Here is a 25547-nt window from a genome sequence, read left to right on the forward strand (position 1 = left end):
CAGCTCTTCCTTTTACATCTGGTAGAATTTGGGTGCGATCTGCCTAGTCCTGGGCTTTTTCTGATTGGTAGGCTTTTTACTACTGACTCAGTTTTAGAACTTGTTATTGGTCTGTTCAGGGATTCAAACTCTTCCTGGGTCAGTGTTTGGACCAGCTACTTGAGAGGTTGAGTCACCCACACTAGAGTGCAGTGGCCCAATCTCAGCTCACTAAAACCTCCACCTCCTGGGTTCAAGAGATTCTCTTGCCTTAGCCTCATGAGTGGCTTGGTTACAGGTGTACACCATGCCCAACTAATTTGGCTATTTTTTTTTTATTATTTTTAGTAGAGATGGGGTTTCACCATGTTGACCAGGCTGGTCTCAAACTTCTGACCTCAGGTGATCTACCCGCCTTAGCCTCCCAAAGTACCATGCCCGACTTCTTTCTAACTTTTCGATGTGGGTATTTAGTAATATAACACTGTTTTGACTGTCCCAGAAATTCTGATATGTTGCATCTTTTTCGCAATAATTTTGAAGAATTTATTCATTTTGTACCTTAATTTCATTATCAACTCAGATGTCATTCAGGAGCACGTTGTTTGATTTGCATTTACTTGTATTGTTTTGATTGATTTTCTTAGCATTGATTTCTATTTTTATTGCACTGTTGTTCGAGAGTGTGGTTGTTATGATTTCAGTTTTTTGTATTTGCTGAGGGTTGTTTCATGCCCAATCATGTGGTCAGTTTCAGAGTTTGCACCGTATGCAATGAGAAGGGTGTATATCTTGTTGTTTGGGGGTGGATATTAAGGTGGATTGTGCCCAAAAATATTATACCCAGTACATATAACTGTGATGCATATCAGTGGAGAGCAGCATATAACCAGATATCTCTATTTTGTGGTAATTAAAGAAAAAATTCAGCCAAGTGCAGTGACTCATGCCTGTAATCCCAGCAATTTGGGAAGCCAAGGAAGGCAGATCATTTGAGGTCAGGAGTTTGAGACCAGCCTGGCCAACACAGTTAAAAAGCCATTTCTACTAAAAACACAAAAATTGACTGGGCATGGTAGCAGATGCCTGTAATCCCAGCTACTTTGGAGGCTGAGGCACTAGAATCACTTGAACCCAGGAGGCAGAAATTGCAGTGAGCCAAGATTGTGTCACTGCATTCCAGTCTAGGTGACAGAGCCAGACCTTAAAAAAAAAAAGAAAAAAGAAAAAAGAAAGAAAGAAAGAAAGAAAGAAAGAAAGAAATTAATTCAAGGGGGTAACAAATCCTTTAGTAATAGATAGAAGGAGAACTCTACGCAGTTACTCATTCGTTTATCTGAAACAACCAAAAAAAAAAAAAAAAAAAAACCACACACACACACACACACACACACACACAAATAAGGCAAGAAAAATAAAAATATGCAGAAAGTGACCTAGCACTGCTTCTAATTACATTTCCCTCCAATGCCTTTGCTATCTCTTGGCTAAATTTGCTGTTTGTGCCTCCAGGTTTCACAAGTATTGCCACACACATCCCCTTCCAATATTTACTATTTTATTTAAAAAATGTGCGTGTATAAAAATTTAAAACTGAGTAAGTGTATATTATATAGAATTACAGTAAAATTAATACAACTATGTAATCACTTTGTAGCTGTGATGGATGCTGTCTGTGTCACTGAAATTCCCTTTCTCAATAATGAGACTTCATTTCCTCTGTTGCCAAGAGTTTTGGCTTTTCACAACTCATGGTTAATACTTCTATAGAAACTGCTTTTGGACAAAAGCTGTTGACTTTTCCAAAGGACTTCCCTAGTACAGAACTCATCCAATTACAGGTTTACAGGTGAGTACAAATGCTCAATACCATTGCCTCGAATGAGACACATTTTAAAGGCAATCTGAGCTTCAGAGCTCACCATTGAGTCAGCTGAGGCTCCTGCATTTTTTCTGTAATTCAATTTCTTTTTCTGTCCAACTTTACTTCTCTCACACCTTTATAGGTAATTTTTTCACAAGAGCACTCCCTAGCAAGGTCCATGAATGCAAATTTCTGCCTCAAAGTCTGTTTCCCGAGGAATCTAACCTATAGGGTTGATAATAATGTTAATCCTAGAAAGCAGAATTTAAAATGGGATTTTAGAAATGTATTATTCCCTGGGCTCCTGGCAATGAGGACCCTAATTAAAAGTAGCAGATAGAATACTAATAGCTGTGACATGCCATAGAAGTGCAATTGTTAAAACTTACACTGGTGATTAACTGGTCTGGAATACTAGTCAAAATGGATGCATTTGGTGGACACACTATCTGAAGTATTTGAGATATATGGAAAAATAATAAGTACTATGGAATTGGATGAGGCTAACCATGCAGTGAAGAAAAACACTGAAAGTTTTACAGTGATTAATCACCAATTTAAGGTGACACGTTAAATCCAGAGGCCCTCGTTGGCAGTATATAAAGAGAATCATTTGCTGTGGTAAGAAGGCAGAAAGAGACGATCAGGTAAAGGACTCAATTATAGTGGTAGCAGAGTTCCAGAAAAGGATAATGTTCAGTCACAGCATGTCTGGTTGGCTAACTAAGATTAGTGCCTTATTGGGAAGGCATAGGACTCTAGACTCAGGATAGGGACACTTAAGTCAATGTACTTGAAAATTTCAATTCCCAATTTCCCCTGAGCTCTCTGTGCCCAAGAATTGGTCCACTCCTTGTTAGAGGGTAATGGTCCCTTTTGCTGGAATATGATGCAGAACCTCTCCCTTTAAAGACATCACGTGAATGACCTCAGGATTTGCTACCTTCTCTCATCTTGAACACCAAAACAAGTACAGTTAAGTTACAACAGAACCTAGCTCGAAAAATACTGGCATTGTGAAAGCTTAAAAGGGAGTTTGCAGAAGTTGCTGCAGAACCTAGCCACATATATACACCAATAAGAGGCACAGGAGTATGTAGAATTGAATTCTGATGGTACCAGATAGGTTTGTGGGAACAGGTTTGTGGCAGAAATTTGGATAAGGGAATGCTTGTTCATATGGAAAGTCTGTCCCATGATAAAAGATTTATAACATTAACAAGGATCCCAGGAAATATTACTAACAAGTTGCTAAGATAATTCTTAGAAGTTCAGAAAAAAAATGACACATAAAATGGGATTAAGAAATTCCAAAATTGCCACGGAAGACACTAGAGAAAGAAACAAAAAGCTCAAATAAGTGGCTAAGTGGCCATGCTAGAAAATCCATCTATTCTAGAAGATACTCTATTAACAAAGCAATAAACATTTCACTTTTGAGAAGAGCAGCAGAGTTGTTGAAAAAGTTGATGTTGTCTGTTGTTTGGGCCTAGGGCTGTTGGTAAGAGATACTCTTAAATGCTAATTTCTTTGATAGCAATGGAGATGAAAGTAATTCAAGGTAAATTCCTATTGACAGCCAGAAGAGCCTGACTCACCGAGATCTCTATATACAGTGACTTGAGCATTATGTTTCTGGAGGCAAAATAGATGGACACCAACAATGGTATAGATTAGTTTATGCAAACAAAATAAATCAAGGATGAATATTGAGAAGCCTAGGGACACAATTCTAATAAAAATTCATGGCATCTTGCTCAGTTTATGGAACTGAGCTAGTTCTTAGGTATAGAATGACTGAGTCTCCAAGAGAAGGAATCCTACAATATTACAAATATTTACAGGACTTATTTCCCCAGACCTTTCTCCAAATTAACCTAAGGCCATTTCTCAGGTTATTGTAAGAGGATATCCGAACTTTTCACGGACTCTTGCATACAATGCCTCAGATGATATGGAAACTGGGCCCTAAGTATCATTACATCGTCTCATTAGATAGAGTATATATGACAGCCTTGGCTTAGTCTGGTTCACTGTGTGTTCATGTGGTCCATGGATCCACATGATGATAATATTCCTGGATGTTAAATGTATAATTTACTTGTGTATTTATTGTTATCATTATCTTTCAGAAGGAGTCTTGCTATGTCACCCAGGCTGGAGTACAGTGGCATAATCATGGCTCACTGTAACCTCAACCTCCTGGGTCCAAGTGATCCTCCTACCTCAAGCTCTCAAGTAGCTGCAACTATAGGTGCAGGCAACTGTGACTGGTCAATTGTTTTGTTTTTGTTTTTGTTTTGTTTTTTTACTGATGAGGCTATTCTGTCCAAGTTTCTTGCAAACTTCTGGACTCAAATGTTTTGCATGTCTTGGCCTCCTAAAGGATTGGAATTATAGATGTGAGAGACCAAGACTGGTTTATAAATATATAATTAGAATAGAGATACTTAATAGTTATCAGAATACACACATTTATTCCTTTGCCAGTGGGTTAAGAGCTATTAAAATCAGAAAAAGGCAAACGGTGGATTCTGAAACTGCTCCCTACTGGGCAAGATAGTAAAGGTAAAAATAGTATTACCTCCCTCAGGAATGAGAAAGGGCAAGATAGTGCCACTTCAAGAAATACTGTAGGGATGGTCTCCATAATACACCATTTAATTTGCCAGTCTGTTCCCTACAAAAACCAGCAGTATTCTGGCAAATGTCAATGGATTACCAAAAACTCAACTGTGTAGTAGTTCTGATTGCAACTGCTAGAGTAGATCAACATAGCCTCAGCTACATGGTATGTGGCCATTGATCTGGCAGGTGAGTTCATTTCTATCCTGGACATAACAAAATTAATTCTCATTCATGTTAATCAGACAACAATATTAATCTACCGTCCTGTCCCAAGAACATGTTAATCTCTTGCCCTCCATTATAAGCTAAAGGTATTGGACTGTCTGGACTTTCTACAGAATACTTTTGTTCACTATACCACTGACATCGTGTGATTTTTAACAGATGAACAAGAATTTGCAGGCATGTTAGTGACCTTTGTAAGAAACATACACTAAAGAAGATGGAAAATAAATCCTATAAAAAATTAGCAACATGACATATAAGTAAAATGTTTAAGGGTTTAGTGATCTGAGGTCTGCCAAAAAAGCTATTTTAAATTAAACAATAGATTTTTAAATTTTGCCCTTTTCTCTACTAAGATGGAAGCACAATGCCTGGTAAACTTCTGTAGATTCTAGAAGCAACATATCACATGTGTGAACATCTTTCTTTAGTCAATATTCCTGGTGACGTAAAAGGCTGCTAGTTTTTCATGAGGCTTTGTACAAGAAAGAACTCCTTAGGACATCCAGATTGCAGTGAAGCTGCCCTAATGCTAGGACCATAAGATTTACCAGTTTTTATTCTATCTTTGATGGAATAAGATGCTAAACAACATAAGTGAAGTTCGTGGCCAGTCACAAAAGGAGAATCTTCCGGAGTTATAGTGTATGGTCATGCCTTCTACTCAGCATTAAAAAATAGCCCCTAGCAAGCTACTATGCTCTGATAGAGGCAGAGTATCTGATCTTGGGACTTCAAGTGATTGTGAAGCTATGACTATTTGTCATGAGCTAAAATCTCCCAGATCCACTAAGTCATAAAGCCTGATGGCCCTCCAGCAACCAAGTGCAAAGCTGAAGTAATATATCTGGGATTAGGCTCAAGCCAAGCCAAAGGCACAAATAATTTACAAGATCAGAAATTCGAGGCCCCATGTTAGCCACTACTGTCATGTTAGTTCTCCTTGGCTCTTACCTATTGCTGCATGGGTTGGGGATGCCCCTCATTTTCAGCAGAAGGAAGAGAAAAAGTACTAATTTAGTTCATAGATAAGATGGCATAATATATGGGCCCAAGACAAAAACAAATTTCTGCTTTGTGTTAGACCCATTCAAGGTGTTCTGGAAATCTACTTGTGACAGAAGTTTAGCACTGCACCTTAACATTCACTTTGTGTAGAAAGAAAAGTCATCTGAAGTAAGAACATTCATGAAATTGTGGGCAGTGGGAAACAAAGGATGGATCTGCCAGGGCCCTGCAAGTAGAAATAGTGAAAGGTCAAGAACCAGAAAAATGTAAGAAACAGGCATATTGATGGACTCATAAGGGTTGGAATAAACTGTTAAGACGTTTACACTAAAAAGAAAAAGAAATAAAAGGAAGCATCTACCATGGAAGAAGTTATTTGATTTGGCTTTTCTGACCATCAGGCTTCTGTAAGCACCACTTTCTGGAACATACTGAGCAATCTAACAATAACGGCTTGTGCATAACAACACTTCAGGAAAAAAGCAGCTTTTTTTTCTGTAAATAATGCACTTCATGGTAAAAGAGTTGTAGCAATAGACACAAAACCTTGGAAAACACTGGCTCTGTCACATATTGGATCACCCAGAAGCTGCTAGCCAGCTGAAATACTGGAACAGCCTTTTGACAGCATAGCTAAGAAAGTTGCTTGGAATTGTATCCTGGTAGAATAGGGTGTCATAATCTAGAACAAGAATATATTCTAAATCAATAATCATTTGATGGTGCAGTGTTCCAGTACGTTGAATACATTGGGTGTGGAAACCAACAGATGGAAATAGAAATAAACCTGCTTTTCATTTGCAGTGAGTGTCTTGGAGAATGAGTACTTCCTATTTCTGCAATTCTGTGCACTTAGGGTCTATAAACCCTGCTTCCCAGAGGGAGAACATTTCCACCAGAGGACCCTGTTAAGTGTTCATTAAGAAGTTCTGATGGCTGCTCCGTCTCCTTGGGCTTCTTGTGCCCAAAGAGCCTAGCTAAAAAAATAAGTCAATATAATGACAGGTTAAATTGGCCCCAGTTATTAAGAGGAAATAGGGGCTACTGTCAAAAATAGGGAAGAGGAAGAATATGTTTGACAATTATATAGTTCAATATGGTACCTCTTGCTACTTTTTGTTTTGTTTTGTTTTGTTCATTTTTATTTTTTGAGACGGAGTCTCGCTCTGTCGCCCAGGCTGGAGTGCAGTGGCACGATCTCGGCTCACTGCAAGCTCCGCCTCCCGGGTTCAAGCCATTCTCCTGCCTCAGCCTCCCGAGTAGCTGGGACTACAGGCGCCCGCCACCACGCCTAGCTAATTTTTTTGTATTTTTTAGTAGAGACGGGGTTTCACCGTGTTAGCCGGGATGAACTCGATCTCCTGACCTCGTGATCCACCCGCCTCGCCCACCCAAAGTGCTTGGATTACAGGCGTGAGCCACGGTGCCCGGCCATGTCTTGCTACTTTTTGACGAACTTTGATGATAAATGAAAGATGTGCAACAGCAATCTGAGAATGCCTGGAAACCAATGGTGCAGATCCCTGACCAAATAAGCCTTATCAATCAAAAGAGTTGCTATCTAAGGGAGATGGGTATCTAAAATAGGTAGAGAGAAGGAAAATATTGACACCAATTGTGTCCTCTAGATTAACTGCTGCCATGAGCCTGTGGTTCATCTCATTCTTTCTTCTTTTAAGTTTCTTCAAGAAAAAAAGACAAACTAGAGTCCCAGAGAAACTATTTGCAAATGGGGTAAACTTTCTACACAAAGCAGATAAAAACACAGCAAAAAGTTGGTAGTAGTAACTGCTGTGGTGTTTTGCCCAGATTCCCCTTTCACAAGTGTTTGCTAGAGATGCCATAACAAAATACCACAAACCGGGAGACTTAAACAGCATGAATCTATATTCTCATACTTCTGGAGCCTAGAAGTCCAAGATCAAGATGTCAGCAGATTTGGTATCTTCTGAGGCCTTTCTCCTTAACTCACAGTTGGCTGCCTTCTTGCTGTGTCCTCATGTAGTCTTTCCTCTGTGTCCCTGGTGTCTCTTTGTAGGTCAAAATTTTCTCTTCTTATAAGAACACCAGTCACATTGTATTAGGACCCTCCCTTACAGACTAACTTTAATTTAACCACGTCTGCAAAGGGCCTATCTCAAAGTATAGCCACATTCTGAAATACTGGGGAGTTAGGGTTTCAACACATACATTCCGGGAGAACACAATTCAGGCCAAAACAATGATTGTTATGGCTCTCAATGAGGCTCTCATTCCCAAAAGTTTATGAGAGTTTTGTCTGTTGAGGCCTTCTACAGGAAATGCTCTTAACTAAAGAGACACCTGACCCAAGTCATGTCTCTTGTTGTGGACATTTTGCAATCAATGACTTATCACTGCAAGAGTACAAGGGCATAAAAGTCTTATCTCAATCTGGGTAAATTTTAAAGAGTTATCTTAGCTTCTAAATGTTCCAAAGGTGTTAGGTTGAGGCTTTTTTTTTTTTTTAATTTGCAAATATATTACAATTCAACTACTATCTGGCCAGTTGGGCCTCTGTCACTCCCTTAATGATTATATCCTTGATGCCACTCCCCTAAAACTCCTATATACAATGTGGCTTGGTATGCTCAGTCAATAAAAGAAAAAGAGAGCCATTATCAGAACCTCAGATTCTCTCAAAATATGGTTTCCAGTCAATTACCATCTCCATAGATGTTTTTTACTTGTTTGTGAACTTTTTAAAAACAGTTTTCATTAATATATTATTTTTGCCTGGATGTTTACTCTTGCCATTATGACTTAAAATGTATTGATGTTGTAGAAAGTGGCGGTAGTTTAAACTAATATGTAACAGTCAATTGCATGAATATACCATGATATATTTTCTACTGGTTATGAATATTTGAATTATTTTAAGTTTGGGTCTACTATGAATGATTCTACCATTAACATTCTTTCATATGTCTTGTGTGTGTCATAATATAAATGTACATGCATTTGTATTATGTATACATAGATATAAAAAGCATATGTATTAAGTATATAACTCGGAATGTATTTTCTGGATCAGAGGATATGTATTTATTTATTTTTAGTAAATACCATCAAAATTTTTAGACATTACATAAACATTTATCAACCTTCCCAGCAATATAAGAGAGCATATCTTTCTCCACATTTGCCAGAACTTGCTATAATGAGTCTTCTTAATTTTACGCATTCTGGTATGTGTAGTGATATTCATTAAAAGATTTACAATTTCTCTATTGTAGAATGCCTATTCTAGTGTCCCCATTTTTCTTTAGATTTTCTATATTATTGCTTTTAGGAATACATTACATAATCTGGACACAAGATTTTTGTTGATTATATGCAGTATATGTATTTATTCATCTTTTTTCAGTGTATGGTCTGCCTTGCACTCTCCTGGTTGTACCTTTTTATGAACAAAAACTCCTTAGTTTATTATTTCATTTATAATGAGTATTTTTTACATCTTCATTGATTCTTCCATTTTATTGAGATGTTTTATTTTGTTATTTTTTCTGGAGGTTTTCCTGATATACTTTAGAAAATTAGATTTTCAATCTGTCTGTAGTTGATTTTTTGTTTGGTATTTGGGAAGGGGTAAAGATTCATTTCTTTTTCTATATGTATGTTTAATTGGTCCTAGACCATTTATAAAAAGACTGGCAATTCCTCACTGCTCTGCAGTTTCAACTTGTCTCACATCAAGTGTTCATATATTGTGAATCTGTTTCTGATCTATATTCTGCTAGAATGGCCTATTAGTCTCTGCTTGTACCTTCGTCAAGCTGTGTAAATTACTGTAGTTTTCAAGTTTTAATATCTGATAGTATAAATTATTCAATTTGATTATATATTAACTAAAGCAAAATGTTAAACAGATGGAACTGAAAGAAAAGATACACTTAATTTAATTTTGAACTTTCAGAATTTTAATATTAGCATAGGAAGTGAAATCTATTTGAAAATCAAAATGATATTTCTTGGCAATAGGGCAGACAAGTCAGTCAGTGAAATTCTTTCCCAGTACCGTTCACTTCAAAATGCTGAATCAAATGATTACAACCTTTTCCTGCATATTTGAGTTGGTCATAAAGTTTATGAACCACTCAAAGGCCAGAAATGACAAGAAAGAAATGACAATGACAAACCTATGGTGGTAATAACCAGTTTTGAGAATAATATCTGTTGTGAGTGTTTTCTGAAGATTTCTGATTGAAGACGCACTTACATAAAGCCTTATTTTCAAGATAATATCTCAATGGGTAATCTAGGTGGAGGAAAGCAAACACAAAATACAGGGTGGTATAGACATGGGTCTTTGCTTTAGTTTTGGGAAGAACAAAAAATAAATTTAAAACACTCTTGGAATCTTTTGCCACATGTGTTAATTAAATGGGTTTGATTAAATGGGTTAAACACTGAATTTCACATTATCAGAATGGGACCCAAATTTTGTTTCTAAAAAAATTAAAAGATTCTTTGATTTATTTTAAAAGTATAAACTCTTATTTTTTAACTTGTTTTTTTCATGGTAACTATTGACACTAAGCATCTTTTCATACTTATTGGTCTTACTATACAGTGAGGGCTAAAGTCTGACCTTTTTTAAATTTATTATCTTTGCCCAAATTCTTGTCTAAGGGGTCTGGGGAGTCACCCCCTACAAAACTATAAAGTCTTATCAGAAGGGTTTTATTTAATCCTATATAACATGGCCTGCTTTCCAATCTGACTCTGGCATAACATCACATAACAAATAAGGAAATAAATAAAAATATTTTAGCCCTAAATATATTTCCTTGTCATATATTGAAGTTGTCCTGCAAAATTGTCTCTTGTGGGAAAAATCGACATTCTGTAGAGAGTCTCCTTTTCCCTTTTTTCATCATTCCAGATCCAGGAGATACTCAACTAAGTGTCAGTCACCTTTTGAAGTCAAATAAAGAAACATTTCACCACCTTGGGCACATGTTCTCAGAATCACCTGAGGGCTGTGTCACAGGCCATGCCCACTCATATTTGACTCAGAATAAATCTCTTCAAATATTTTACAGAGTGTGACTCTTTTCATCAATAAGAAATATAGATATGGATATATTACATATATAATCTAATATATATATAGGTTAGACAGATATATATGGATAATTCTTGACTTGTGGTGTAGTTATGTTCTGATAAACTGATTATAATTTGAAAATATTATAAATTGAATGAATTTAATACACCTAAGCTACAGAACATCATAGCTTAGCTTAGCCTACCTGAAACATGCTTAGAACACATACTTTAGGCCGGACACGGTGGCTCAAGCCTGTAATCCCACCACTTTGAGAGGCTGAAGCGAGTGGATCACCTAAGGTCAGGAGTACAAGACCAGCCTGGCCAACATGGCAAAACCCCATCTCTACTAAAAATACAAAAATTAGCCCAGCGTGGTGCTGGGTGCCTGTAATCCCAGCTACTTGGGAGGCTGATGCAGGAGAATCGCTTGAACAGGGGTGGTGGAGGTTCAGTGGGCCAGGATCATCATGCCACTGCGCTGTAGGCTGGGTGACAGAGCAAGACTCTGTCTCAAAAAAAAAAATAAATAAATAAATAAAAAATACTGTAGCCTATAGTTGGGTGAAATATCTAACATAAAGCCTATTTTAGAATAAAATGTTAAATGTTTTCTGTAATTTATTAAAAAGCACACTGTAGACATTGGTTATTAATCCTAGTGATCATGTGGTTGACTGGGAGCTGAGGCTCACTGCTTCTGCCCAGCATCCCAACAGAGTATTGCATTCCATTTCATCACCCCAAGAAAAGATCAAGATTCAGAATGTAAATTATGGTTTCTACTGAATATCTATTACTTTTGCACTATCAAAAAGTAAAAAAACCCCAAAAAACAAAAAACATAAACTAACCCATTGTAAGTTGGGGATCATCTGTATGTGGCTAGATATATGGACAGAGAGCAAAAGAGATAGAACAAGATAGAGAGAGACTTAAATGTCTTGTCAAAACACTTGTCCATTTTCATTTAGTGTTTGTTTTCTGTATTAAGTTGCAATTATTCTTTATACTTTATATTCTGAATATGAATCTTTTGGAATATGAATACATTGCACATATTTTATACCAGTCAGTTGCTTCCATTTCAAAAAACTGTCCCTTCCTTAATAATGTCATTTTAATATCAAAATATATTAATATGGATAAACTCCAGTGTATCACTTTTTTAAGGTTAATTTTTTCTCATACGTTCAAAAAATCCTGGCCTACCTGAAAGTCGCAAAGATTTTTTTCCTATATTTTCTTGTAGAAATTTTGCTGTTTATGTCTTAAGTTTAGATTTGTGCTTCTGAAAAATTTTACCATTGCATGTAAGTTGTTGAATTTATTGGAATAATTTGCTTCTATTATCTCATTTTTACTTTAGTGTTCTTTTTTATTTGTGATATTAACAAATTGTGATTTCTGTTTTTTTCTGAATCAATCTCGTTTTTTAGTAATTTTATTCTTTTCAAAAAACTCAATTTATATTATATTGATTTGTCTCCATTATTTTTGCTATATTCTATTTAATTGAATTATGCTTCCAGCTTTATTATTCTTTCCTTCTAGTTATTTTGGGTTTTATTTATTTATTTATTTATTGTCTAAACTAAAGTAAAATCAGAGTTTTTGAAGTTAGGTCTTCATTTTGTCAATATAAATGTTAAAATTATAAATTTTCCTCTAAGCACTGCTTTAGCTCCACCAAAAAACTTGACATGTTGTGACAATACCATTAAGTGAAAATATGTCTAATTCCCTTTATTGTTTCACTCATGGATTATTTACAAGTTTGAGGTTTACTTTTCAATTATTTGGGATTTTAAAAATTAATATATCTTTTCTACAGATTTATAAATATAATCAGTTTTTATAAGACAGCATATTATGTTTATTTTAATCATTTAAACTTATTCAATTCTTTTTTTTTTTTTTTACTTTAAGTTTTGGGATACATGTGCAGAACATGCAGGTTTGTTATATAGATATACATGTACCATGGTGGTTTGCTGCACCTATCAACCCATCATCTAGGTTTTAAGTCCCACATGCATTAGGCATTTGTCCTAATGCTCTCCTTCCCCTTGCCCCACACACCCCAACAGGCTCCAGTGTGTGATGTTCCCCTCCCTGTGTCCATGTGTTCTCACTGTTTAGCTCCCACTTATGAGTGAGAAAATGCAGTGTTTGGTTCTCTGTTCCTGTGATGGTCTGCTGAGAATGATGGTTTGCAGCTTCATCCATGTCCCTACAAAGGACATGAACTCATCCTTTTTTATGGCTGCATAGTATTCCATGGTGTATATGTGCCACATTTCCTTTATCCAGTCTATCACTGATGGGCTTTTGGGTTGGTTCCATGTCTTTGCTATTGTAAATAATGCTGCAATAAACATATGTGTGCATGTGTCTTTATAGAAGAATGATTTCTAATCCTTTGGGTATATACCCAGTAATTGGATTTCTGGATAAAATGGTATTTCTGGTTCTAGATCCTTGAGGAACCACCACACTGTCTTCCACAATGGTTGAGCTAATTTACACCTTGACCAACAGTGTAAAAGCATTCCCATTTCTCCACAGGCTCGCTAGCATCTGTTGTTTCCTGACGTTTTAATGATCAACATTTTAACCAACGTGAGATGTTATCTTATTGTGGTTTTTATTTGCAGTTTTCTAATGGCTAGTGATGAAGAGCTTTTTTCTTATGTTTCTTGGCTGCGTAAATGTCTTTTGTTAAGAAGTATCTATTCATATCCTTCACCCACTTTTTTTCTAAATATACAATCATATCATCTGCAAACAGAGACAAATTGACGTCCTCTTTTCCTATTTGAATACCATTTGTTTCTTTCTCTTGCCTGATTGCCCTGGCCAGACCTTCCAATATGTTGAATAGGAGTGGTGACAGACAGCATCCTTGTCTTGTGCCAGTTTTCAAAGCGAATGCTTCTAGCTTTTGCCCACTCAGTATGATATTGGCTATGGGTTTGCCATTATTATCATTATTTTGAGATATGTTCCACCAACACCTAGTTTACTGAGAGATTTTAGCATGAAGGAGTGTTGAATTTTATTAAAGGTCTTTTGTTGCATCTGTTGAGATAATCATTTGGTTTAGTCTTTGGTTCCGTTTATGTGATGGATTACATTTATTGATTTGTGTATGTTGAACCAGCCTTGAATCCCAGGGATGAAGCCAACGTGGTCATGGTGGATAAGCTTTTTGATGTGCTGCTGGATTCGGTTTGTCAGTATTTTATTGAGGATTTTTGCATTTATGTTCATCAGGAATATAGGCCTGAAATCTTTTTTTGTTGTGTCTCTGCCATGTTTTGCTATCAGGATGATGCTGGCCTCATAAAATGAGTTAGGGAGGAGTCCCTATTTTTCTGTTGTTTGGAATAGTTTCAGAAAGAATGGTACCAGCTCCCCTTTGTACCTCTGGTAGAATTTGGCTGCGAATCCATCTGGTTCTGGGCTTTTTTTTGATGGTAGGCTATTAATTACTCCCTCAATTTCAGAACTTGTTATTGGTGTATTCAGGGATTCGATTTCTTCCTGGTTTAGCCTTGGGAGGGCATATATGTCGAGGAATTTATCCATTTCTTCTAGATTTTCTAGTTTATTTGTGTAGAGGTGTTTATAGTATTCTCTAACGGTAATTTGTTTTTCTGTGGGATCAGTGGTGATATGTCCTTTATCATTTTTTTATTGTGACTATTTGGATCTTCTCTCTTTTCTTTTTTATTAGTCTGGCTAGCAGTCTATCTATTTTGTTAATCTTTTCAAAAAAAAAAGCTCCTGGATTCATTGATTTTTTTTTTTTTTGAAGCATTTTTCATGTCTCTATCTCCTTCAGTTCTACTCTCATCTTAGTTATTTCTCGTCTTCTGTTAGCTTTTGAATTTATTTGCTCTTGTTTCTCTAGTTCTTTTAATTGTGATATTAAGGTATCAATTTCAGGTGTGGGCAGTTAGTGCTATAAATTTCCCTCTTAACACTCCTTTAACTGTGTTCCAGAGATTCTGGTATGTTGTCTCTTTGTTCTCATCTGTTTCATAGAACTTCTTTATTTCTGCCTCAAGTTTGTTATTTACCCGGTAATCGTTCAGGAGCAGGTTGTTCAGTTTCCATGTAGTTGTGCAGTTTTGAGTGAGTTTCTTAATCCTGAGTTCTAATTTGATTGCACTGTAATCTGAGAGACTGTTATGATTTCAGTTCTTTTGCATTTGCGCAGGAGTGTTTTATTTCCAATTATGTGGTTGATTTTAGAACAAGTGCTATATAGCACTGAGAAGAAAGTATATTCTGTTGATTTGGGGTGGAGAGTTTTGTAGATGTCTCTTAGGTCTGCTTGGTCCAGAGCTGAGTTCAAGTCCTGAATATCCTTGTTAGTTTTCTGTCTAGTTGATCTAACATTGACAGTGGGGTGTTAAAGTCTCCCACTATTATTGTGTGGGAGTCCAAGTGTCTTTGTATGTCTCTAAAAACTTGTTTTATAAATCTGGGTGCTTCTGTATTGGGTGTATATATTTTGAATAGTTAGCTCTTCTTGTTTAATTGAGACCTTTACCATTATATAATGTCCTTCTTTGTCTCTTTTGATCTTTCTTGGTTTAAAGACTGTTTTATCAGAGACAAGGATTGCAACCCCTGTTTTTTTTCTTTTCATTTGTTTAGTAAATATTCTTTCATCCATTTATTTTGAGCCTATGTGTGTCTTTGAACGTGAGATGTGTCTTCTGAATACAGCACGCCAATGGGTCTTGACTCTTTATCCAATTTGTCAGTCTGTGTCTTTTAATTGGGACATTTAGCCCATTTACATTTAAAGTTAATATTGTTATCTGTGAATTTCATTCTGTCATCATAATGCTAGCTGGTTATTTTGCATATTAGTTGAGGCAGTTTCTTCATAGTGTTGTTAGTCTTTATAATTTTGTGTGTTTTTACAGTGGCTGATACCAGTTTTTCCTTTCCATATTTAGTGTTTCCTTCAGAAGTTCTTGTAAGGCAGGCCTGGTGGTGACAAAATCCCTCAGCATCTGCTTGTCTGTAAAGAATTTTAATTCTTCTTCATTTATGAAGCTTAGTTTGGCTGAATATGAAATCCTAGGTTGAAAATTCTTTTCTTTAAGAATGTTGAATATTTGCCCCCACTCTCTTCTGGCTTGTAGGGTTTCTGCAGAGAGATCCACTGTTAGTCTGATCGGCTTCCTTTTGTAGGTAACCTGCCCTTTCTCTCTGGCTGCCTTTAACATTTTTTCCTTCATTTTAACCTTGGAGAATCTGACAATTTTGTGTGTTGGGGTAGCTCTTCTTGAGTATTTTAGTGATGTTCTCTGTATTTCCTGAATTTGAATATTGGCCTGTCTTGCTAGGTTAGGGATGTTCTCCTGGATAATATCCTGAAGTATGTTCTCCAACTTGGCTCCATTCTCCCCATCACTTTAAGGTACACCAATCAATCGTAGGTTTGGTCTTTTTACACAGTCCCATTTTTCTTGGAGGCTTTGTTCATTTCTTTTCATTCTTTTTTCTCTAGTCTTGTCTTCACACTTTATTTCATTAAGTTGATCTTCAATCGCTGATATTCTTTCTTCCCTTTGATTGATTTGGCTATTGATACTTGTGTGTACTTCATGAAGTTCTTGTGCTGTGTTTTTCAGCTCCATCAGGTCATTTGTGGTCTTCTCTAAACTGGCTATTCTAGTCAGCAGTTCCTGTAACCTTTTATCAAGGTTCTTAGCTTCCCTGCATTGGGTTAGAACATGCTCCTTTAGCTGGGAAGCGTTTGTTATTACCTACCTTCTGAAGTTTACTTCTGTCAACTCATTAATCTCATTCTTCTTTCAACTTTGTGCCGTTGCTGGAGAAGAACTGCAATCATTTGGATGAGAAGAGGTGTTCTGGTTTTTGGAATTTTTGCCTCTTTTGCACTGTTTTTTCCTCATCTTTGTGAATTTTTCTACCTTTTTTCTTTGAGACTGATGACCTTTGAATGGGGTTTTTGTTAGGGGGGGAGGGTGTCCCTTTTGTTGATGTTGATGTTGTTGCTTTCTGTTTGTTAGTTTTTCTTCTGAGTCAGGCCCGTCTTTTGCAGGTCTGCTGCAGTTTGCTGGGGGTCCACTCTAGACCCCCAGGTGTCACCTGGGGTATCACCAGCAGAGCCTGCAAATAGCAAAAATTGCTTTCTGCTCCTTCCTCTGGAAGCTTCCTCCCAGAGGGGCACCAGCCTGATGCCAGCAGGAGCTCTTCTGTATCAGTTGAGTGTCAACCCCTGCTGGGAGGTCTCTCCCAGTCAGGAGGCCCAGGGCTAAGGGACCCACTTGAGGAGGCAGTCTGTTCCTTACCAGAGCTTGAGCACTGTGCTGGGGGAATCCTCATTGTTAAGATCTGCTGCTCTCTTCAGAGCCGGAAGTCAGGAATGTTTAAGTCTGCTGAAGCTGCTCCCACAGCCACTCCTTCCCCCAGGTGCTCTGAACCAGGGAGATGGCAGTTTTATCTATAAGTCCCTGACTGGGGCTGCTGCCTTTCTTTCAGAGATGCCCTGCCCAGTGAGGAGAAATCTAGAGAGGCAGTCTGGCCACAGCCACTTTGCTGCACTGTGGTGGGTTCTGCCCAGTTCAAACTTTCTGGCCTCCTTAGCGCTGTCAGGGGAAAACCGCCTACTCAAGCTTCAGTAATGGTGAGAGCCCCTCCCCCAACCAAGCTGGACCATCCAAGGTGGACTTCAGACTGCTACCATTGCTACGCTAGCAGAGAGAATTTAAAGCCAGTGGTTCTTAGCCTGCTGGGCTCCGTGGGAGTGGGACCCACTGAGCGAGATCACTTGGCTCCCTGGCTTCAGCAGCTTTTCCAGGGGAGTGAACGGTTCTGTCTTGCTGGGGTTCCAGGCACTACCTGGGTTCCAAAAAAAAAAAACTCCTGCAACTAGCTTGGTGTCTGACCAAACAGCTACCCAGTTTTGAGGCTGAAACTCACGGCCCTGGTGGTGTAGGCACACGAGGGAATCTCCTGGTCTACGGATTGCAAAAACCATGGGAAAAGTGTAGTATCTGGGCTGGATAGCACAGTCCCTCATGGCTTCCCTTGACTGTGGGAAGGAGGTCCCTGGCCCCTTGCACTTCCCAGGTGAGGTAATGTCCCGCCCTGCTTCTGCTTGCCCTCTGTGGGCTGCACCCACTGCCTAACCAGTCCCAGTGAGATCAACTGGGCACGTCAGTTGGAAATGCAGAAATCACCCACCTTCTGCATTGGTCTCACTGGGAGCTGCAAACTGGAGCTGTTCTTCTTCGGCCATCTTGCCAGATACATTTACTCAATATTGTTTATGGTTCATCATATAGTCCCTTTTGTGCAATGTTTTATTTACACTTTGAAAGAATATGAATTCTGCTATTATTAGTTGTGGTGCTCTGTGAGACCAAGTTTCGTAAAATTATTCAAGTCTTCCATAATTTACTGGTTTTATAAATATGTTTTTTATTAATTACTGAGAAAGTCATTTTGAAATATTTACATATAAATGTATTTCTTGTGTCTTTGTCTTTTCCATTCTGGGCTCTTATTTTTGGAATCACTTTTATGTAAGTATACAAATAGTATTTTCATATCTTCTTGAAGAATTGACCCTTTTATTATTATAAAGAGTTGCTCTTTATCACTGGTAATATTACTTCTTGTGAAGCCTTCTGTTTTATATTAACATAACCATTCCAGCCTTCTTTAGTATTGTTGACTACATGGTATATTATTCTTCCATATGGCAGCCCCCCGATCTGTGGTTTTACTTCCATGATTTTAGTTACATATAATCAACTACGGTTCAAAAATAGGTAAGCACATTACCATAACAGATTTTAAAAGGGAAAGATAGAGACACCACATTTATCTAACTTTTATTATAGTATATTATTATAATTGTTCCAACTCATTATTAAGTATCATTGTTAATCTCTTACTGTGCCATACTTATAAATGAAAGTTTACCATAAGTATGCATAGTTAGAAAAACAAACTAATATAAGCTTTGGTAGTGTCCGCTGTTTCACACACCCACTGAAGGTCTTGAAATATATTCCCTGCAGATAAGGGAGGACAATTGCATGTTCAACCTTTGTTTAACAGGCATCTCAAAGTGGAGACTATGTGTTTGCTTGTGATGCATTTATTCATTATTATATTTAATTCTTTATATCAGAGTGTTTAGATACTTATATTTAATGTCATTGCAAATATGATAGGATTTACTAGTACTATATGGCTATTATCTTCTGTATTTTTACATCTGTTGTTTGGTTATTTAATTGGGCATATATAAAGTCCATTGCTTTTTCTCTTCCATTAGCTTAGAAGGCATAGATCTTTGCTTTATTTGTTTTACTGTGGCTATTAAAATATCACTTCATGTTTGTAAGAACTTGCAACGCATCTATTTCCCTTCTTGTTCTTTGTGCTAGTGCTTTCATACATCTAACTATTTCATATTTTACAAATCATCCTATTCTTTGTTATTATTTTTGTTTTAAAACAACAAACATAAAAACAAAGATAAAACCTTTCATGTCTATGTATGGTTCCTCAGGTAAGGAACTTGGAAGTCATCACTCGTAACAAAAAGCACAAAGTTGAACAGACTGAAAAATCAACAATTATTCTTAAATTCATAAAGGAAGTGGGAACATGGAATGAAAATATCTCCATGATTGGAGAGACAGACCGATGAATACAAGGAGTCACCGTATACCAGAGCAAAGTCTTATTAGCAGGACCTGCCTCAGGATCCAGTACTAGAATTAGGGCAGCCTAAACTGTAATTAATAAACTGCTGGAGTGTTAGTATGGGTAAGTCTTAGAGTTCAAACCTTCAGGGTTACCCATTCATAAGCCACCTTCCCTCCACATGTGCTTTTGTGAATTTTACCTCCAGAAGCTCGGATCTCTTAGTAAATAAAGGAGAAAAATCCTCTTCTGTTTCTGGGGGGCTGGGTGGGGGGAGGCGGGAATATGAACCCTTTTGAAATATGCCAGAGTATTTTGTTCTTTGTAGCAAGCCCTGACTTCAGGAGAAGCTAGTTAATCTGAGCTTATCCAGCAGGGATATTATCATGGTCTAACTAAGCTGGGAAAAGTGAAATACCCAACTCTAGTCAGCTCTAAACTTCCATGTGACGTAAGTGAGATACCGAAATCCAGACCACTCTGGCCATCCTGCCCCACGTAAGGAGGAAGAAAAAACCTGAGACATACTTGTGAAGTTCATAGGCCTGAGGCACGGGTCCACTGTAAGTCTGAGATGTGAGGACTACAGAATGCTTACACTCCCCTAACATCTTCACATTTTTAAAGGCCTATTTACACTATTTCCTTTTACTCAGTACATCATGATCAGCTATCAAGGAAAAACATAATGAGATATGGTATAAAGCAAAACTACAATTTGAACAACGGAGTAAGCATAAGAGCCAGATTTGGCAGGGATGTTGGAATTATCTGATGCATAATTTAAAACAACTACAATTAATATGCTAAGGGTTCCAATGGACAGACAACATGCAAGAGCAGATAGGCAACATGAACAGAAATGGGAATCCTAAGAAAGATCTGAATAAAAAATACTAGAGATCAAAAGCACTGTAACATAAATGAAAATGTCTTTGATGAGTTAATTAGACTGAACAAGGCTGAGAAAAAAATCTCTGAACTTGAGAATATATCAATAGACTGAACTGAAAAGCAAAGAGAACAGACTGGAAAAAATAGACTATCTGAGGACTGTAGAACAATTTAAAAAGATGTAACACACATGTAATGGTAATACCAGAAGGAGAAGAAACAGAGAAATAAACGGAAGACATATTTGAAACAATGACAGAATTTCCTCAAATTAATGTCAGACACCAAACCCCAGATTTAAGAAGCTCTAAGAACACCAAGCAGGATAAATGCCAAAATAACTACTGTTTTCAAACTGTAGAAAATAAAAAATAAAATAAAATCTGGAAAGAATGCAGAAGAAACAAAAGCTGCCTTACCTACAGATAAACACTTTTCTTCGTCTTTTTTCTTTTTTCTGTTGTTGGTTTCACGTCTGTTTTATCTTTTATAAGAATTACTACTGCTGCTAGTTTCTATTTTCCATATGTGTGATAAATCTTTTTCTATCCCTTTACTTTGAGATTGCAGCTGTCTTTAACCATTGTGGGAGACTTTTGTAGGTAGCAGACAGTTTTCCAGTTTATGTCTTTTAAGAAGAATATTTAGGCCACTTATGTTCAAGGTTAAATCGATACATGAGACATTTTTCCTGTCATAGTTGTGTTAACTAGTTGCCTTGGAGTCTCAATTGTGTTACTGCTTTATAGGTTATGTGAGCTGTCTATTCTCATGTGCTTTAATGATGGCAGGTATCATCATTTTGTTTCTATGTTTAGAACTCCTTTGAGCAGTTCTTGTAGGGTCTGTATAGTGGTCATGAATTCCCTTAGTGTTTCCTTTTCTGGGAAATACTTGATTTCTGCTCCATTTAAGAATCTTAGTTTTTCAGGGTGTAAAATTCTCTACTGTCATATTATTTTTTCTTTAAGAAGGCTAAAAATAGGCCTTAAATCTCTTCTGTCTCGTAAAGTTTCTGTGGAGAAGTCAGCTTAGTCTAATGGGATTCCCTTTATAGGTGATTTGACTTCTCTCTCCAGCTGTCTTCGAATTTTGTTCTTTCACATTGACCTTGTATAGTCTGATTGCTATATGTGTTGATGATATTCATCATGTATAGTATCAAGTAGATGTTCTCTGAATTTCTTGTATCTGATTGTTTACGTTTCTAGTAAAACCATGAAAATTTTCCTGAATTATGTTTTCCAAACTTCTAATTTTTTGTTCTTCCTCAGGATGCCTACAAGTCATGGGTGTGATCACTTTACATAATCCCATATTTCTCAAAGGCTTTTTTACATTTTGTAAATTATTTTTTATTTGTTTTTGTCTGACTGGCCAATTAAAGAGAATGTTCTTCAAGCTCTAAGTTTATTTCTTCTGCTTTCTAGTCTATTGTTAAAGCTTAATATTGTATTTTGAAATTTCTTCATTTTTTAATTTCCAGAAATTAATTTTTAAATGTATCTTTATTTCATCACCTTGATTATTTTGTATGGTTTCTTTGTGTTTTCTTTCAACTTTCTTTTGCATCTCATTGAGTTTCCTTATAATCCATATCCCGAATTCTTTATCTGTCATTTCACAGTTTTCATTTTGGTTAGGATTCATTGCTATACTGTGTTCCTTTGGGGATGTCACAATATTCAGTTTCTTCATAGTTCTGGGGTTCTTGTGCTGCTGCCTTTTCATCTGTAGAAGCAAAAGTTCTTATTTGGGTGTGTGCTTTAATTTGGTAGGATTTCCCCAGCCCCTTCAGGATGTAACTGTTGTGTATGTTGGGTAGGGGACTTTGGGTTTGACCCTATATGCTTTTAGAAGGAAAAGGTTCTTTATTCTTGGTTATAGATAGTTTTAGTGTAGTGGTTTCCTCAAATGTGTGTTGTTTGTAGGTTGTAGTAGTGGTGTGCTGTGTGTGTGTTCAGACTCACTCTCACTTACAGAGATGGGGAAGTAGAGCTCTCAGGAGCCTTATCTCATCCCACAATGCTGTCCACTTCTTTCGGGAGGAATTATATTGGGATTTTCAGTAAATCCTACACCCCAGTAGGTTGTGCTTGCAGATAAGAGCCAACTGAGTGCAGTATGATGATGTCAGAAGTTTTGATAGGCCCTGCAGTTTGACCTCCTGACGAGTAGGTGAGGCTTGCAGGTGAGAGGCAGTTGCAGTGATGACAGTGGAATTTTTACTTGGCCTTAGTTGATGGGAGAAGTACCATGGAGTTCCTGCTGATGGGCAGAGTGTAGGGCTTTCTGAGGCCCTGTTCTGTGTTCTGCCTGCAAAGTGTCAGAAAGAGGCAAAGTTGAGCAGGGTTGGGTCCAGTGCAACCAGGCTCTCTGAGGTGAATTAGACCTTGGTATTTTTCTAGGGGAAGTTCTCAGGCTGCTGAGACAACCCTTTAGGAAGGGGCGGAGGCACCTATCCTACACCACAGAGCCCACTCAGAGGAAAAAGAGCCATCTGGTGTTTTCAGCCCAGCAGGTGTTCATTTGGCCCACTCAGCTCTCCTATCCCCAAATCTGTAGTCTCCCTCCAGCATCTGGCTCAGAAAACAGGCCCAACTTGTTAAGCTAGTGCCAAGCCACCTGCTTCTAGATCACCATGCCATCCCAGGTGTTCTGGACCATAAGACACCCTGCATCAGAAACTGCAGCTATCAGGCCATACCCTTCTCAATCTTGTCTCACAAAGAGAGAGGCACCTAGACCCCACACCATCACACAAACCCATGCCATACTTTTCTCTGTGTTCTGCCAGTGGGGGCTCTTCCCCTGCTTGAGATCATGCCACAGATCTCAACACCTTACCCCTGGGTGGTGTGTTCAACCCAGGGGTAAGGGGATGAATCTTGGGAAATTGAGACCATGCCACCTGATTTGTCCTTTCCCCCTCTTGGTCAAGCACTATCTGTGATAGAGGGGTGAGCTACTCCCTGGCTGCCAATAAACCACTCAGGTGGAACAATGGAGGCTATGCTATAGGCCCCACCTTGTGGAAACAATTTGGCAGACAGTCTTGGGAAGTACCAATAAGCATGGGAGTGTCTGATTCAGATGTATCTCTGTCCTGTGGCAATGGTGGTGGGGACTGTCTTGATCATGCTCACATGCCTAGGCATTGCTCTTTCTTTGCCCAGCAGACAGCAGGAGCTGTAGCTACTTATGGCAGGATTCAGAGCCTTGGCAGGTGGCCACTCAGAGTTAAATTTTGCCGCAGCTGCTCAGAGTCCAGAGGCTAGTGCTGGTGCCCAGCAATGTTAAGCAGGCAACCTTGCTTCCTCCTTCCTCATCACAGTGTCTTCCATTGCCTAGCTGTTAAATTTCAGTGTTTTCTCTCAAAAGTGCTTTTTGGAGTGTTTAGGTTTACTTGACATTTTGGTTCCTCTCCATGGAAATGGCACATCACAGTTGCCTCTAGTCAGCCATCTTTAACCCTCCTCCAAATCCTAAATTTTTTTTTGTATTAGTGTAGTTTGTGTTATGGTGTGGGAGCTTCTTTTGCTCTTTTAGGGTTACTATTTACGGAAAGATCTTTTTAAAAATTCTTTTACTTTCAATCTATGTGTTTGTTTGGATTTAAATTTAGTCTTTTGCAGACAGCATACGGTTTGGTTATGTTGGTTTTTAAAAAATCAATCCTGCCAATGTCTGTCTTTTGATTGGAGAGTTTACCAGCATACCTTCTCTTTTAGCACCTCAATCTCAATCTCCTTCCCCTTTTGTTGATGATGTCACAAAATTACATATTTATACATTATGTGTTAAAATATATATATTAATCTCTTAGGTTGTGTAGAAAACAAAACATAGAATTACAAAGCAAAGTTATAATAATAATACTAAATTTTAGACTAATTGTTTCTTAAAAATTCATTTCAGCCTTTTAAATCACATAGAAAGCAAAAAGTGAAGTTATGAGCCATTGTTACAATAATATTAGGTATTATAACTTTTTAACTTAAGTAAGATCTTCATTTCTCAATATGGTTTCAAATTAGAGTCTATTGTCCTTTTATATCATTATACAAGACTTCTTTGATTATTTCTTGCAGGGTACATCTAGTGGATACAAACTTCCTCATATTTTGTTTATCTTGGGATCTTTTAATTTCTCCCTCTCTTTTGAAAGACAATTTTTAGAGATAGGATTTTTGGTTGGCAACATTTTTCTATTTCTTTCCCACTTTGAATATACTTCCTTATTGCCTCTGGCCTCCAATATTTCTGATGAGGAATCTACTGATGAGTCTATTAAGGATCTCTTGTATATGACAAGTCACTGCTTTCATGCTTCTTTTGAGATTCTTTTGGCCGGGCGCAGTGGGTCATGCCTGTAATCCCAGCACTTTGGGAGGTGGAGGTGGATGGATCATGAGGTCATGAGTTTGAGACCAGCCTGACCAACGTGGTGAAACCCTGTCTCTATTACAAATACAAAAATTGGCCAGGCGTGGTGGCGCACATCTATAATCCCAGCTACTCAGGAGGCTGAGAGAGGAGAATCGCTTGAACCCGGGAGGCAGAGGTTGCAGTGAGCCAAGAGCACGCCACTGCACTCCAGCCTGGGCAACAAGGGAGACTCCATCTCAGAAAAAAAAAAAAAAAGATGATTTTCCCTTCATCTTCTGAAAGTTTGATTATAATACATCTCAACGTGGGTCTCTGAGTTCATTTTACTTGGAATTTGTTGAGCTTCTTGGGTGGTTATATTCATGCCTTTTATTAAATTTGGGGAATTTTCAGCCATTATTTCTTCACATGTCCTCTCTTCTCCTTTCTCCCTCTCTTGTCCTTCTAAGAGTCCTACAATGTATATGTTGGTGTGCTTGATGCTATCTCAGAGGTCCCTTAGACTCTATTCATTTTTCTTCCATCTTTATGCTTTCTGTTCCTCAGATCCAATAATTCTCATTGTCCCATCTTCAAATTTGCTGATTTTTTTTTTGCCTGCTTACATCTACCTTTGAATCTTCTAGTAAATTTTCAATTCAGTTACTGTAGTTTTCAGCTCCAGAACTTTGTTTTGTTTCTTGCTTAGATTTTCTATTTATTTATATCATATTTTGTTCATACTTTAAATTTTCTCAACATTTTCTTGTAGTTCCTTGGTTATATTTAAGACAGT

This window comes from Papio anubis, chromosome 10 (genome assembly GCF_008728515.1).
Source record: "Papio anubis isolate 15944 chromosome 10, Panubis1.0, whole genome shotgun sequence".
In the NCBI taxonomy this organism is placed as follows: Eukaryota; Metazoa; Chordata; class Mammalia; order Primates; family Cercopithecidae; genus Papio; species Papio anubis.